Here is a 17,698-nt window from a genome sequence, read left to right as displayed (position 1 = left end):
TCGTATAAATTTACTAAGCAAAAAATTCAATTTTAAGAGTTAATGGTGGAGTTAACTAAAAAAGCATGCATTTCTCGATATTTATCTATATATAACTTTATAAACATAAAAAAGAGGTCTTTTGTTTAAACTTTTTTCGATATCTCTTACCGTTTGACAATTATTCCGTAAAAAAATCTACATTTTTTCAAGGAGTGATTTTACCCGTTCAAATAGTAATATGGCATAAACGAAAAATAGTTTTGTATTACGAATAAACTACTCTACTTACATACAATGTTTCAGAATTTTTTAAATTTTCTGTATTGTTTAACCTCTCCTGTTAGAATCTTTTTACGAATTGAAATATCTACGAGAGCAAAAACATTATTTTTCAACGAAGAATGCAATATCTTATCGTTCATTGAATGATGCCATTATTTGAGTTTCAAAGCTTTTTAGATATTCGAGGTTTTTCTGCAACATAAACATAATCATTAAGATATTTTGGTTTCATTTTTACTCTTTGATTTTTTTTAGTCAAAGAATCTTCTAAATCGTCACTATTGTGTTTAAAACATATATATTTTTTGCATCCATGAAATCTCCTTTCTTGATGAAATCTTCCTTGCTGGGTTCTTGAACTCTGAAGGAGTTCTCCTTCAGCATTTGATGTCTTATTTGTTTCATCATCTGTTTCGAGAACGAACTTAAAAGAAAAATAGACGTTTCATCTTTAATGTATCATCAATAGAATATTTCTTATACACACACATATATATATGTGTGGGAATTTTTATTTAAATAAAATATTCCTCTAATTTGTATGATGAATAAAGTATATATTTTCAGGTTGAAATACAAAAGAAAACTTGTTAATAATAAGCAGTAACACTCTCAATCCTCATGCCTCGCGACTCCTTGTCGTTGATCTCTCTCTCTTTTCATATCCAGCCCTTCGGTCGATAAGTCTGCTCGATCATCCCGGTCGGTATTTGCCGACCTTCTGTTCCCACAGTTCGGCCTTCCTGGATCATTATCCGTCTCGGATGATGCGAGGTAATCTGATTCTTCTTTGTTTTTGTCCATCTCTTTATGTACTCTGCGCATGTTGTTGTTTTTAGTGGTCCTTCGTGTACTCCTTCTCTTTCGACATCATAGGTATTGTGAGGTTTTAGTTTGACTATCTTATATGGACCTAAGTAATTTGACTTCAATTTAAGTCCTGGTCCAAATTGCGTCCGTTTTATAGCAACTAGTTCGTTACGGTATTTTTGAGGAGGTTTTCTTCTGAGGTTGTATCGTTTCTTGTTTTCTTCTTGGATCTTTTCAATTTGTTTTTTGGCTGCATATCTTAATTCTCTTCTAGAATCTTGAAATTCTTGTAACATCTCCTGTTCTATCGCTTCTTTTAATTTTAAGTTTTCATCTTAGCTCCAAACAAAAGCTCGAACGAAGTGGTATTAATACTTCGTTGTATGTTGAATTCAACATTTGTTGTAGTTTTGATAAATGCTTATACCATTTCATCGGTTCTTTTAATGACATTTTAGCCAAAATCTGTATAGATGTACGATTTATTCGTTCTATTTGGCCATTAGCTCGGGGTAAACCTACAGTGATCTTTGCATGTCGAATGTCTTCCTTGTAGCAATATTCTTCGAATTTCTTTGAAGTGAAAGCAGTTCCACGATCTGAGATGATCCATCTGGGATTTCCGAATGTGCTTTTCTATAATTCCAGATGTATAACTTCTTGCGAGGTAGTGCTCTTAGTTGGATATAACCAAACAAATTTGGTGAAAGAATCTATAATTGCAAAAATATGCTTGTAGTTCTTGGCTGTTGATTCTAGAGGGCCAAGATGGTCAACATGGTATGTATGAAAAGGTATATCTTCTTTGGATAAAGGATGTAAGAAATCTTCTTGCTTTTCGGTCTTCTTGTTAATTAAGATACATTTTAAACAATTTGCGATGCATTTCTCAATTTCAGTTCGTAAATTTGGAATATAAAACTTCTGTTTAATATTATCCTCAGTTCGTTTTACTGCATAGTGTCCTCTTTCATGAGAGTTTCTTATAACTTCATTCTGCATCGACTTTGGAACTACTAGTAACTCATATCCGTCATTGTATTTGTAAACCAATCCATTTCGGAGTCTGAAATCTCTATGCGTTCCTTCTTCTAAAGACTTTCTAATAGCTTGCACATTTTTGTCTTTGTCTTGTGCTCTCTTGATCATTGATATAATATTACCTGAATCCACTATCATTACTGGCTTGCGACTGAGTGCGTGTACATGCTTTATCCTGGATCCAGAGCGATGTTCAATTATGTACGAGAAATCCTCCAGAAGCAAGGCCCATCTTACTACTCGTGGAGTCAAATCCTTTTTGTTCATCGTTTGCTGAAAAGCAGAGCAATCTGTTACTATCCTAATGTTTTGACCTAACAGGTAAACACGAAATTTTTTTAAAGCTGCTACGGCTAAAACCTCGAGTTGGTAACTGGAATATCTTCTTTCTGCGTCAGTTGTTTTTCGGCTTATAAAATATACAGGATGCAGTTGACTGTCTATTGGAGATCTTTGAAGTAATACGGCTCCATAGCCGTCCTGATTGACATCTGTGTGGACTTTGGTTTCATATTCTTGATAAAAGATGTTGAGTACTGGTTCATTGGTAAGATATATTTTCAATTTAGTGAATGCATCTTTTTCCTTTTCTCCAAATTTAAACGATGACCCTTTCTTTAATAGATCACTCAGAGGTTTCGCAATCTTTGCATAATTAGGAATAATTTTTAAATAAATTTTCCTAAAATATCCTGTGAGTCCAAGATAACTCTGCATTTGTTTTACCATTCTTTAGGAAATTTTGTTACAGCTTTTGCTTTGTCTGATGCCGGATATAGTTTTCCATTTTCAATCACGTGACCAAGAAACTCAACACGTCTTTGCAACAGCTTACACTTTTTCTTGTTAATCTCCAATCCGTAGTCTCGTGCTTGCTTCAATACTAATTCAAGTCTGGAAACCGCTTCTTCTTCGTTGGCCACTGGCATTATTAAATCATCTACGTATAGCAATACTATGCCACTTACTGACATATTCTTAAAAATTTCATTAACAAATCGCTGAAATACAACGGGCGAGTTACAGAGTCCAAATGGTACTTTGAGGAACTGATACTGACCGTTGTGGATTACAAATGACGTGTATTTTCGGCTGGTTTCATCGACGGAGACGTGGAAAAATGCATTCTTCAGGTCTAGTGTGCTGAAAATTTGAACCTCTTGTAACCTATCCAAAACATCATCCATCAATGGAAGTGGATATCGATCTTTAAATATCACTCTGTTTACTGCTCAATAATTCACACATACCCTTGGCGTTCCATCTTTCTTCTTCACTACTATGACTTTGACTGGCATATTCAGATGAACAGGGTTCAACAACTTCTTCTTCTATCCATTGCTTAACTTGTGTTTCTACTATCTTTCTTTCCGGGAATGGTAAACATCTATGCCTTGCAAAAATTCTTCGAGTGTCATTTACATTAATCGTCATTTGAATGTTGGTATCCTTTATCTTCTTTGGTTCATACTGCTCCAGCATATTTTCAACGTCCTTTCTTTTTTTTTAAATTAACATGATCAACTTCTGGGGCAATAATATTGATTTGGTAACTCGGTGAGAGAATAATTTCCTCTGATATCTTCTTGATAGAAATACCGTCTTGGTTAATTCTAACTTCCGCTTGAGATAGTAGCTCGCTCCCTACCACGACGTCCATGACCATGGCGTCATTAGTCACTACATATATGTTTACATACAAAAATCGTTGCCATCTATTACCATTACATCTTCAAAGTATCCTAACGCTTGTATTTCGTTTCTTCTAAAACCTGAGAAACGTAGTTTAGTTTCAGACAATGTCGGACGTCCGATCTTCTTGTATGTACTTTCATTGACTATATTAAATTGACTCCCAGTGTCGATCAAAGCATTTAACTCCTTGTTTCTAATTTCAATTGTTTTATACATGCTCTTGAGTGCGTTCACTCTGTTTACTGGTTCGGCTTTTTTCACTCCCTCTTCTTCTTTCTTTTGTCTAGTCTTCTCTTTCTTGCACTCAATGGCTTTGTGACCAAATTCATTGCAATTAAAACACTTAGTGCCTTTATTCTTTGAGGCACAATCCGTTGATTTATGTCCCGTTGTGCCGCAATTGTAACAACGAATATCATCTTTGATCTTCTTATTTTCAGCCTTGGTCCGTACTGGATTAAATTTATTCGAATGTACTGTCGTCATTCTCATCTTCTCGTATATCTTCAATTTCTCCTTCAACTGCTTCATATTTTCGCGTCGTATAATATGCTTTTACTTGCTACTTTGTCATCTATTCCTTCAATAATATAGTGAAATAATGCTTCATCTTCTATCTGTCCTCTTGCAGCTATTTTCTTCATAGCTAAAAAGTAAGCTTGTACCGATTCACTCTTTTTTATTCTTCTTTTGCTCAGTAATTGATGAAGTTCGACACTGAGTATGGTGTCGCTAAATTCGTCTTTGAGTGCTTTCTTTAATTTCTTCCATGTCGTTATACTTCTTTCGCCTTGAATAAAAAGCTTCGCCAAGTCCCTCAATGATTTCTTCGCAAACACCAACTTCTGAATGTCTGACCAGCCATACAGTTCAGCTGATTCCTTTATATCTTCTATCCATTGCTCGACTGGATATTTTTCATCTCCGTCAAAATATCGAATCGAGTCCTCTACGTCCCTAAACATTATAGTGAATTTAGCACTCGATCTTTTCTTTTTTCTTACCTTTGTACGTCTGTCAACTTCTTCGTCTTCGTCATCTTCATCATTTTTATCGTCTTCATCATCTTCATCGTCATTAGTTCCTTCTTGATTTACGTCTTCTTCATTTTCTTCTGAATCATCGTGTTCATCGTCTTCTTTGTTAGCTTTGCTCGCTTCGTTAAGTTTATTCAAATCTAATAGATAGTTTATTAATCGTTGAGTCAATTCCCTTTTCGTTCCATTATAATCGACCGCTAGAATATTGCACGCCGAAACCAAATCGCCCCATCCAAGTTGCATTTCTAAAGATGATGCTTTCGATTTGAATTCATTTGATCCAGCTACAAATGGAAAATCATTGAACTGTCGAAGTCTTTTTCTGTTGCCTCTATCACCGTCTTGCTCAAAAATAATTTTGTGTAGTTCTCACGGCCTTTGCAGAGCCCGTTTTGAGGTTATTCGCTACTACTTTAATTTGCTCAAGTCTTTCCATTTTCTTATCGCTACTGTCTTACCTCTCAATAAGTGTTACCGTACAGTAAAATCCTATACCAAATCTTTCGTCGTTGGTCGTCGTCGTTTACTTTATACGTAACCTCTTATTGTTTTGTGTCGATTCGTCCTTACACTTTTTCTCGTTTTTTGTTGTGTTTCAGATCCCGGAGGGGCCCCCAATATTTGTGGGAATTTTTATTTGAATAAAATATTCCTCTAATTTGTATGATGAATAAAGTATATATTTTTAGGTTGAAATACAAAAGAAAATTTGTTAATAATAAGCAGTAACACTCTCAACTCTCATGCCTCTCGACTCCTTGTCGCTGATCTCTCTCTCTTTTCATATCCAGCCCTTTGGTCGATCTGTAAGTCTGCTCGATCATCCCGGTCGGTATTTGCCGACCCTCTGTTCCCACATATATATATATATATATATATATATATATATACTTATTATATACAGGGTGTCCGGTAATTATCGCCTCACCGCTCATATACTGGTAGAGCAAATCAAAGTAGAAAAATCCTCTACCATTTTTCGATTTTTGAAATGATTATCGAGAAATTAATTAACAAAGATTGACAAATCTGGGCGAGTACAAGCGTGCGGCGAGAAGGTCCATCCTACTGCTACGCGGTTACTAGGCGCTCATTGAATGATAGGAGGAACGGTCTATGACTGGAAATGGATGCGTATGAATAGCGCGCCTAGTAACCGCGTAACGGTGGGACGGCCTCACAGACTTCTATATAATACTAGACTGTTAACTCCTTATGTATAAGGCAGCTCTAATTTTATGTACAAACAAGTATGTATGACATTCCTTTCTGCGTATGCGCTGTGAAGGCGCGTGTTGCACGCATATATATACATACTAAGTATGATAAACAAGTTTATATAATAGATATAAAATAACTGCACATTTGTATCTTATAATTTAATATTTATATTTCTTACTTTTTTACTAACACGACATGTGTTCTGACATGAAATAGAGACCGAAAGCAGGTTAGAAGAACATGTACTGATCATAATGGCGTCGGCACATGTCAGCGCATACGCAGAAAGGGTCACCTTAGCGTTAATAGTATCTCCCCGAACGCATTATTAGTACATAAAATTCGAGGATACTTTATATAAACAAAATCTAGGGAGTTAGCAGTCTAGTATTATATAGAAGTCTGTGGACGGCCTTCTCGCCGCGCGCGCTTTACTCGCGCGGATTCGCCCATCTTTTTTAATTAATTTCTCGATAATTATTTCGAAAATCGAAAAATGGTAGAGGACTTTTCTACTCAGTTTGACCTGCTCTACCTGTGTATGAGCGGTGAGACGATTATTACCGGACACCCTGTATATACAGGGTGATTCAAAACAGTCTTTTTTCTTTAAAATATCGTATTCCTGACTCAATATATATATATACAGGGTGTTTCATTTTAATATGGTCGATTATCTTTATTGAGTACTTTCCGAGTTATGGAGCTTGAAAGTTGCAATATTTTGACATAAAATACAAGATATCTCATAAAATATTCATTTTTCGATTATCTTACTCTAATATTTTTATGCACAGAATAACGAGACGAATCAATTGGCATAATTAAAACACATAATTATGTTAAAATAAAAATCTGAATTTGCAACTAACAGTTACACATTTTTACTTTAACATAATTATGTGTTTTCTTTACACCAATTGATTCGTCTCATTATTTTGTGCATAAAAGTATTAGGGTAAGATAATCGAAAAATGAATATTTTACGAGATATCTTGTATTTTATGTCAAAATATTACAACTTTCAAGCTCCATAACTCGAAAAGTACTCAATGAAACGTAACTTTATTATAGTGTTTCGGAAAACTCTCGAGATAAGCTACAAGAATCTGTCATAAAAAATAGAGATTTTTATTTAAAAAAATATTAATGACTTTGACCTGATTTTGACAAGGTCACTCAAGGTCAAATCCACATTTCCATCATGTGTCCCCCTTCAAACCATGCAACTTTTGTCTGAAACATTTTTCAATAAAATCATCTATTCGCAAGATAATCAACCATATCACTTAAAATAAAACATCCTATACATATATACAGGGTGTCTCAGACCTACCGAATCACCTGTTAATGGTGGATTCCTGAGGTCATTTGAAGACGAAATCCTAATACCAAAATGTCGAGGCTACAATAGTTTTCAAATGGTAAGAGTTTAAAGTTGACCAATTAGCATGACAAAACTTCGCGCGCTCAGGCACGTCGCATATTAAAAGTGCACTAAATTTAATTATCGGCATTAAAATATTGATAAATTATGTATTTAATTTATTGTTAAGTTATTGTTGTGTAGTAATTTATTGTTATTAAAATAATTTTATAAATTTATCTCCTTCATGTGCGGTTAATAAATTTCGGTATTAGAACATCTTCGCAATGACAGAAAATCTTCGTAATTCCGCGCGCAATATCGAAATTGAATTTAATTGGGTGGTTACGAGTATTTTCTGGGGTAGCTACCCGTTCAAAAATCTTAAATGGCAATAGGGGTTAAGTGGCACATCATTTAAAAAATCTTTTGATTCTCTGTATAACCGCGTTTGTTTTTCTAAATTTGAGTGAATATTTTTCGAGAAATTGTACTAGAAAGTTTCAGTTTAAAAATTTCATAAAAATCAGAAAAAAAATTTTAGATGCAAAGATACAATTTAAAGTAAATTTATTTATTTTATTTGGTATCTCCGCTCGAGTGGTCATCAAGATCTCCGGATTTAACTCCTCTGGACTTTTTTCTGTAGGGATACTTTGTTGTGTATAAGCGCACTCTGCTTCCAGTGCTGCATTTATATCGACATATCTATCTGTATTATCGATTTCAATGAGGGAGAGATCCCGTATATTAGCAACAATGTGGATTTTATTCTAACAATTTTTGTATGTTATTTTATTATTATATATATACAGGGTGGACTATTTTAATCCATCTAGTCGAATATCTTGAAAATCAAGCCCGGGAGAGAAAAATGTTTCAAACAAAAGTTGTATGGTTTCGAGGGGGCCATAAGATGGTACCATTGGTTTGACCTTGAAAAGTCATTTAAAGGTCACTTCAAGTTTTTTAAATGGAACACCCTATATATTTTTACATATTCTTGTAGCTCATCTCGAGCGCTTTCCAAAACATTTATGACAAAGTATTTTTCATTAAGTATTTTTTGAGTTATAAGGCTTCAAAGTTGCAATATTTTGACATAAAAAACAAGATATCTTGTAAAATATTCATTTCTCGATTATCTTACCCTAATACTTTTATGCACAGAATAATGAGACGAATCAATTGGTGTAAAAAAAACACATAATTATCTTTAAGAAAAAATCTAAATTTGCAACTAGCAGTTACACATTTTTACTTTAACATAATTATGTGTTTTAATTACGCCAATTGATTTGTCTCGTTATTCTGTGCATAAAAGTATTAGAGTAAGATAACCGAAAAATGAATATTTTACGAGATATCTTGTATTTTATGAGTAAATATTGATATTTTGAAGCCTTATAACTCGAAAAGTGTTTAATGAAAAAATACTTTGTCGTAAGTGTTTTGGAAAGCTCTCGAGATGAGCTACAAAAATAAGTAAAAATATATAGGGTGTTCCATTTAAAATACTTGAAGTGACCTTCACGTGACCTTCAAATGACTTTTCAAGGTCAAACCAATGGTATCATCTTATGGCCCCCTCGAAACCATACAACTTTTATCTGAAACATTTTTCTCTCTCGGGCTTGGTTTTCGAGATATTCGACTGGATGGATTAAAATCCACCCTATATCAGGATATGTATGGGCATTAAATAATATTTAAGACAATTTTTTTTAATATATGTATACATATAAAGAATTTATGTAAATGTTGACATTAGCGGACTCAGCCCCGATCATCTTGACCTTGACATATGTTGTCAAGGTCACCCTCCTGACTGACCTTCAGAAGGTTTTAGCCGTCACTCGTTATTTATTAAAAAGTAATTAACAAAAAAAAGTATAGAAAATATAGCAGCTATTTTGAATATTAAGATTGTCAGTGAGACCATATCGTGATTTATATTTAGAGATAAAACATTTTTTAAATAATATAATTTTCCTACATACATGTGCAATAGTACCAATAATTTTCATTTTTATTCACATGGAAGAATATAAATATGAGCGAGGGAATATTTGCATAACATACACACACACACACACACATATACGGGGGCGAGGTGCAAGGGCGGCCTCCGGCCCTCCCCCTTCCGCACCCACTTTGTCCACCTCGTTTCGCGTAGAAAGTTGCAAACCCAAGTGAACTTTGTTTTGTCTTGCAACGTACATTCAATGTACGTTGCAAGACAAAACAAAGTTCACTTGGGTTTGCAACTTTCTACGCGAAACGAGGTGGACAAAGTGGGTGCGGAAGGGGGAGGGCCGGAGGCCCCCTTTGCATCCTTCCCGCGCGCGCGCGCGTGTGTGTGCGTTTGCGTGTGTGTGATGAAAATAATTGTATTTAATTCTTTGTGTTTGTGATTAAAGTAAAGAAAATTTTGTATTTATAATAAAAAACTTCTATATAGCAACGATTCAGTGCTCCAAATTTATTTTTGTTCATATATGTATCAGTTTTATATCAATATTACTCGTTTATGCCTCTTAATATTCAAAATAGCTGCTATATTTTCTATACTTTTTTTGTTAATAACTTTTTAATAAAAAACGAGCGACGGCTAAAACCTTGTAAAGGTCACTCAGGAGGGTGACCTTGACAACATATGTCAAGATGATCGGGGCTGGGTCCACTAATGTCAACATTTACCGAATTTATTTTTAGTATATACAAAAGAAAACCGTTATTATTCTTGACCGTTAAAGACTAACTAAAAAAGAACTATTTGACTTGAAGGAAGGAATAGGAGTAAGGTTAAGTGACGACTTACATAATCAACGCAGACTCATATAAGTTATTGTAAGGATGGAAGTTCCACCTAAACTCTTACAAGCTCTTAGCAATATGATTGCTAGTGCTCTTCAAACATAAGCAACAAATGTAGCTGCTTCAGCAAATTTGATAGGATCGACGAAGCCGCCCACTTTTTCTATGGCAGAATACCGATCGTCCGAAGGAACAACAGTCGAGGATTACTTCAAACGCTTTGATTGGAGACTGCAGTTAAGTAAAATTTCAAAGGAACTATACGATAGTTATGCTCGAGTGCATATGGGCGCAGAATTAAATAACGCACTCAAATTTCTGGTCTGTCCACGTAAACCAGAAGATCTAACATACGATGAAATAAAATCGACACTCACTAATCATTTCGATCGTACTAAAAATAAATATGCTGAAAGTATTAAATTTAGACATATTACTCAGCAGAAAAAAGAAACTATTGCTGATTTTGTATTACATTTTAAGCAGACTTCTGCCCATTATGAGTATGGCAAATTCCTTGACAGAATGTTAATCGAGCAACTGTTACACGGACTTGAATCTCGAGAGATGTGCGACGAGATTATTGCTAAGAAACCAACGACATTCACTGAGGCATGTGAGGTTGCATATACACTGGAAGCAACACGCTACACTGCTGATGAAGTTGAAATTACTGGACCAACGGATATATCAGAACAAACGCATAAATTGGGAATTGTTCCATAAAAAATGAAGTATAATAAAAAGGCTTCATATTTGAGATCGCAATCACGCGGGCAAAGCTCACAACGATTTCGAGGTACGTCGCGAAAGGACAAACAAAATAATTCAGATAAATGTCGCTCTTGTAATGAATGTGGAGAACTACATATGCGCGATCAGTGTCAATTCCGTTAAGCTAAATGTTATAACTGTGATAAACAAGGACATACTGCCAAAGTCTGCAGAGCAAAGAAAAGCAGATACAGTTATTATACAGATACAGTATTAGTGACAGAGCAAGTAAATACGACAACACAGTCAGCAGAATTAATTGACTCCTTACAACAATTTAGTAAAGTATCTGAAATAAATACGATTAATCCATTGGACAAGCAAATGCTCAATGTACAGATTGATGGCCATAATATATCTATGGAATTAGATACCGGTGCACTATGTAGTATTATTAGTAAGAAAAGATTATCTACAATTAAACCTAATTTTGTATTACAAAGTACTAAGCGACAATTTACAAGTTACACAGGTCACCCCATTAATTGTATCGGCCTCATTGTAGTCAATGTCACAATTGGTTCGACAACATGAAGAATAAATCTTTACGTAGTAGAGATGAGGATCGGGACACACTCCTTGGACGCGAATGGATTATACATTTTATTAAGGATATAAATTTTGCTGAATTATTCTTGATATCCAACAAAGTACACACCATAACTTCCACTATATTATGCTTATCAACTGAGCAGAAGAAGTAGCTTAATCAATTACTGGGCCGCTACGAAGATGTTTTTAGTAATATACCCGGTGAACAAAGGACCGCCAGCTACTATACAATTCAAATCAGGAGCAACACCCGTTTTTGTTAGGGCACGAGAAGTACTATTAGCGTTACGAGAAGCATACGCTAAAGAGATTGACGCTAAGATTGCATCGGGTTTCTATGAGAAGGTAGAGCATTCGGAATGGGCATCAACAACACATGTAGTAACAAAAGAGAATAGCGAGATACGTATTACTGGAAATTATAAGCCAACGTTAAATCCTCGCATTGTCATAGATGAGTATCCAATTCCAAGAGCCGAACATTTGTTTAATCGAATGAAAGGTGCTAATCTCTTTTGTCATTTAGATATTACAGATGCCTATACACACTTACCCGTTGATGAAGAATTTAGTTATGCTTTAACACTCAACACGCCGACTCATGGACTAATTCGACCTAAACGTGCAGTTTATGGAGCAGCAAGCATACTTGCAATATGGCAACGACGATGGAATCTGTTCTTCAAGATCTTCCAAATGTACTGAATTTTTTCGATGATGTACTTATATTTGCAGACGGAGTCGATAATCTCTTAACAATTCTTGACGCAATTCTGGAACGGATGAGATCATATGTTCTACGACTAAATCGTTCTAAATGTATTTTTGCTACATCCAAAGTAGAATTCTTAGGATACAAAATTGATAGCCAAGGTGTACATAAATCAGAGAAACATATTGCGGCAATTCGTGACGCACCAAAATCTTCTACACGAGAGGAACTGCAACTATTCTTGAGTAAAGCTACTTACTACAGGTCATTTATTTTAGATCTCTCAACTAAGGATCGCCCGCTGCGAGATATGCTCTTTAATGAATCCTTCACATGGACGAAAGATGTTGAAAAAGTATATACGGATATTAGAAACATTTAATTTCGCCACAAGTTCTCATGCCATACGATCCATCATTTCCATTATTACTAACAACTGACGCTAGTAAAACAGGATTGGGTGCAGTCTTGTCACACAAATTAAATAATGGAGAGAAGCGTCCTATTGCTTATGCTAGTCGTACATTAAGTAATCCAGAACAACGATATCTGCAAATTGATAAGGAGGCATTAGCTATAGTCTGGGCTGTGCAAAAATTTTTTTATTACTTATATGCTCGTCATTTCACTCTAATTTCAGATCATAAGCCACTTATGCAAATTTTACATCCGGAAAAATCACTTCCTGTATTATACATTAGTCGCATGGCAAATTACGCTGATTCCCTCGCCCATTTTGATTATGTAGTATTCAAACCAACAAAAGCGAACGCAAATGCAGACTACTGTTCCCGCGCATCATTACCAACAACGACGACTATCTACAAAATCACGACTACAAAGGAGGAAGAGAAAATTCCTGATGAGTTCGATGAATTTGTCTTCTGTCAAATAAAGCAACTTCCGGTTCGTGCCGAATACATTGCTCAAGAAACACGGAAAGATCTACATTTGAGAAAAATTCTTCAATTATTGGAAACAGGTCAGAGCTTAGCTAGCGCGAATTACAAGACCCCAGAAGTAAACTACACATTAGCAGCCAATTGTTTATTGTTCGAGCACCGAGTTGTAATACCAGAGTCATTACGGCAATCAATACTCAACGATCTACATGCAGCACATGTGGGAATTATCAAGATGAAGGGTTTTGCACGTTCCTTCGTATATTGGCCAGGTATTACTGCAGATATCGAGCGCATTGCTAAATCATGTCATAATTGTGCCAAACACGTACTCCACCGAAATTCCGTGAGCACTATTGGGAATATTCAAAAGGCCTTTGGCAACGCACACATATTGATTAGGCCTAGTAGCAGGCATAATGCTACTTATTATAGTTGACGCCTACAGTGAATGGATTGAAGTAAAAGTCACCAATTCAACAACTACTGCGGCAACAATCACAATTTTAGACGACTTATTTGCATCTTACGGGATACCAATCACCATTGTATCTGACAATAGACCACAGTTCACAGCTACGGAGTTCAAGACATTCCTACAGAACAGTGGTGTTAAATATCATAAACTAACAGCACCATATCACCCGACAACGAATGGCCAGGCAGAACGTTACGTTGAGTGAGTATAAAAGGGCCACGTATCTGATTGGCCAATTCAAAATAGTACTCTCTGATTGGCTAATCGTTGCTGGTGACCTTAAGCATCGGTCGATATGATTGGTGGTGTCCAATCCGAACGTGGCCATTTCGGACGTTCCCCGTTACGTTCAGACAACTAAAGATGTACTCAATGCGATGTTCACAACAAGAGGATCATTGCAGCAGAACATAAATGAATTTCTACGTCAATATCGGAAGGCTCCGCATTCAATAACAGGTCAGCCACCTGCACTACTTTTCCTGGGACGAAATATACGCATGAGAATTGACCTTTTCCGGCCTGACAATGTAGATACGAAGGTCACTGAAAAGCAACAAGCTAAATTCATCACATCATTTCGCACTTTTAAACCGAAACAAACAATCTACTTCCTCTCGGGTAACCCTCGCATGGACAAGTGGGTGGTAGGAAGAATTGTCACACGATTAGGAGACCTTCATTACGAGATTGATTACCAGAATAAGCGTTTTAAACGACACGTTGATCAAATAAGAGCATTCCTGGGAGATGAAATAGTATCACAGCCTATGGACAACAAACCAATTCAAAAATGACAACAAAACGCCAAACTATCTTCGGAAGATTCATTTCTATGAAGACCTTTTAATAGATGACTCAACTACATTTACGACGGCACCTTCGACTCCGAATCAATCGGGAACCCTCACACCGTCAACTTTAGAACGATCGAGAAGTCCAGCAAGACCTGCAGCATCATTAGCAGAGCGAGGCTCCTCTCAACAATCTGAAAGTTCGCCGCCATTACGTAGATCAACGCGCACTCGACGTCTACCGCAACGATATTCACCAGGAGTGCTCCATCGAGAGCAGCAATCAATCCCAAAGGAGGGAAGAATTGTTGTATATATGAACGCACTCTGCTTCCGGCGCTGCATTTGTATCGACGTATCTATCTGTATTATCGACTTTAATGAGAGAGAGATCCCGCGCATTAGCAACAATGTGGATTTTATTCTAACAACTTTTGTATCAATAAATACAGCTCTAGATTAGACTATAGATCTTCATTTCTCTATTAAGAAGCCGTATATACAACACACTCTAAATCTGTTGTTTATAAAACATTAGTAGAACATATGAATTATTTGCGAAGAATTGTACAGGAATGTAGAGCCATTTCAGCAAATATCTTTAAAAATGTTCGCTTAGAATTTGAGAATCATCTTCATTATTGTGTAGCAAATAATGAAGAACATTTTGAACATTTAAAATAACATGTAAAGTCTATCTGATGGAGCTTTTAAAACGCTAAAACTTTGTTATATTAAGTTTTTAGATAAGTAATATAAAAATTATTTAAGAAAAATGATTCTCAAATTTAAACTTTAGAGACAAATATTTTGGTAGAAATGCATTGTAGAAAAAAATTTTATACGATTTTATGGAGTTATTTTTATCTGCTCTACATGCTCACAAAAGATTGCCCACCTTTATTGAAATACTCTATATATTAATTATATCAGTAGTCATATTGCTTATTAGATTCGAATATCACATTGTACGATGTAATTGCTTTGTTTTTAATAAGCACATTATAATCATTTTTTTCATCACAATAATCTATTAAAATTACTTTGTTGTCTATTTAGAGACCATTTTTGTCGTTTTTGTTTCAATATGTATATATAATACGAAGATTTAAATACTTAGAAAGAAGACTTTGTCATGATCTCTTTTAAAACCATAATTCAATGAATGCTTTCTCTCAATCAATTGACAATGGTACGTTTGATAACACACAATATTTATTGCTTCTGCTCATAGGCCTTGTGGAAAATTAGTTGCTTGCAACATCAATTGTGCACTCTCTACCATTCCCCCGTTTTGTTCAAGCGTATATAGCATTATGGTCTTGATGCCTTTTCTACTAAAAATCTTTTTTATAGTATTATTGACTTTTATAGTACTATGAATCTTTTTTATAGTATTATTAACAAATTCTGCTCTTTCATTATACAAAAGATTTTTATGATGTAACCTGTTGGTTTTGCCTTAATAAGATATGTTTCAATATTCTGCAGATTTATATATAAAAAAAACGTAACAAAATCTTGAATAGTCATCTTTGAAAAGGACAAAGTAACGTAATTTGCCAATTGGTTTATTTTCCATAGATTCACAAATATTTGCATAATAATCTCATTTGATACTAAGCTTCTTTGCCTTCCTTAATCTGTAAATTTTATTATTCACTCCTTTAGCTGTATTTACGATGTTATTTACAAATTTACGATGTTGTTTACACCGAATAAATTCTGAACAGAATTTATTTCCACTTGTCCTTATTGAACGAATACAAAGTAGTCGAGCAACAATGACATTTGTTTTTATGTGCCAGATGTTCATGCCAATCTTTATAGTGACAATATTTGACTTATCAGAGACTGTACACAGTAGCTTAATATTAACATTTCCATATTCAGTTCAAACAATCCATTATTTCGTCTGCTGAACAACTAATAATAAGTGAGTTTTAACGAGTGTAAAACATTTACTGTTATTAGCTTTAAAGACAAATTCTTTTATACTGTTTGTTTTACTAACATCAAAGGATGGTGTCATAGGTTGATTTTTGCCTAAGAAATGTAATGTTAGTTATACATGTATTCTTATAATTTTTCAACTGCTAAATATGATAGTATCAGTTTTATTTATCTAAAGCCAAATAAGAATAATTCAAATTCATTTTAAAGAAGCCAAAACCTCTTTAAGACAAATTTTATAACCATTTTCCATGGACTTAGACAAATAAAACTAGTATCATCGTATTCAGCAACTCAAAAACTATAATATATAAGAATACATGTATAATTTACTTCTTATGCAAACATCGACCAATTTTACCTATCTTTTCTTTCTAACTTAGGCACGCACCATATATTTTCCATAGTTTTTTCTAATCTTCTTTGACCTATGTGTGTGTGAATGCGAATATTTCTTTCAATGTTTTGATACCAGTCTTATCTATAATCACATCTATCAGTTTCGAAAAGTTTTTATACGTATGAATCCTTACATCATGTATATGATTTAATGTGGCAGAGTCTGATATCCATTGATATTTTGTTTAATACTGCTTGCGAGATAACATATATGTGCACTGTTGGCACAGTTTTTCTCTGATTTTTTTGTTGGACATAACAGCAAAGTGTTCGTCTTTATTACGAATAAAACATCTAACAGATTTTTTTCTTTTAAAGGCTGTAATCAGATATAAGATGGTGAAAATATTTTTCCTTCCAAATAATGAGAGTCTCTCTGAAAAAAAATTTCTAACAAGGTTTTTAGCCTCCCTCTCCTTTCTATCAGCAGGCTAAAAAATCTGTTTAAAAAAATTTTTTTTCTCAACTAATAGCAATTGGATAAAAATTTGAGAAATTATAGACAAAAATAAAGAAGAAAAAAAATGGTGGACGGAAAAGTTGGATGATGTGTGAGCTCCGAGAATTTTTGGGTGAATTGGTAAGGATAGGAAGGCCGTGAGTGGAAAGGATGATCAAGGGAGAAAGTGGAGGGCAATAGTAACAAGGTGAAGTAGAGTGAATGAGAAAAACAAAGCCAGAGGAGAGTTACAAGGGAATGAAAAGTGGACAGCGAAGAGATGACGTGGAAGATTCGGAGAAGTGAAGGAGAGACGGGAAGAGAGAAGTGAAGAGGATTGGGATAGGCAGTGGAAAAAGGAAGAAGGACAAAGAGGAGGTCAGAAAGAGCGGAGGGGAAGGAAAGAGAGGAAAGAGGAAGAGAAGATGAGAAGATGGGCAA

At 34.9% G+C, this 17,698-nt stretch overlaps 1 protein-coding gene and 1 pseudogene across 4 annotated transcripts in view; both read right to left on the bottom strand.

Annotated features, from left to right (window-relative positions):
- Magu (SPARC related modular calcium binding-like protein magu) overlaps positions 1–17,698 on the bottom strand; it is a 249,434-nt gene that overhangs the window by 118,579 nt on the left and 113,157 nt on the right. The window lies entirely within an intron of this gene.
- On the bottom strand, positions 3,806–6,367 carry LOC140667036 (uncharacterized; annotated as a pseudogene).

This window comes from Anoplolepis gracilipes, chromosome 6, assembly GCF_047496725.1.
Source record: "Anoplolepis gracilipes chromosome 6, ASM4749672v1, whole genome shotgun sequence".
Taxonomy (NCBI): Eukaryota; Metazoa; Arthropoda; class Insecta; order Hymenoptera; family Formicidae; genus Anoplolepis; species Anoplolepis gracilipes.
This window is presented reverse-complemented; position numbering and strand designations above follow the sequence as displayed.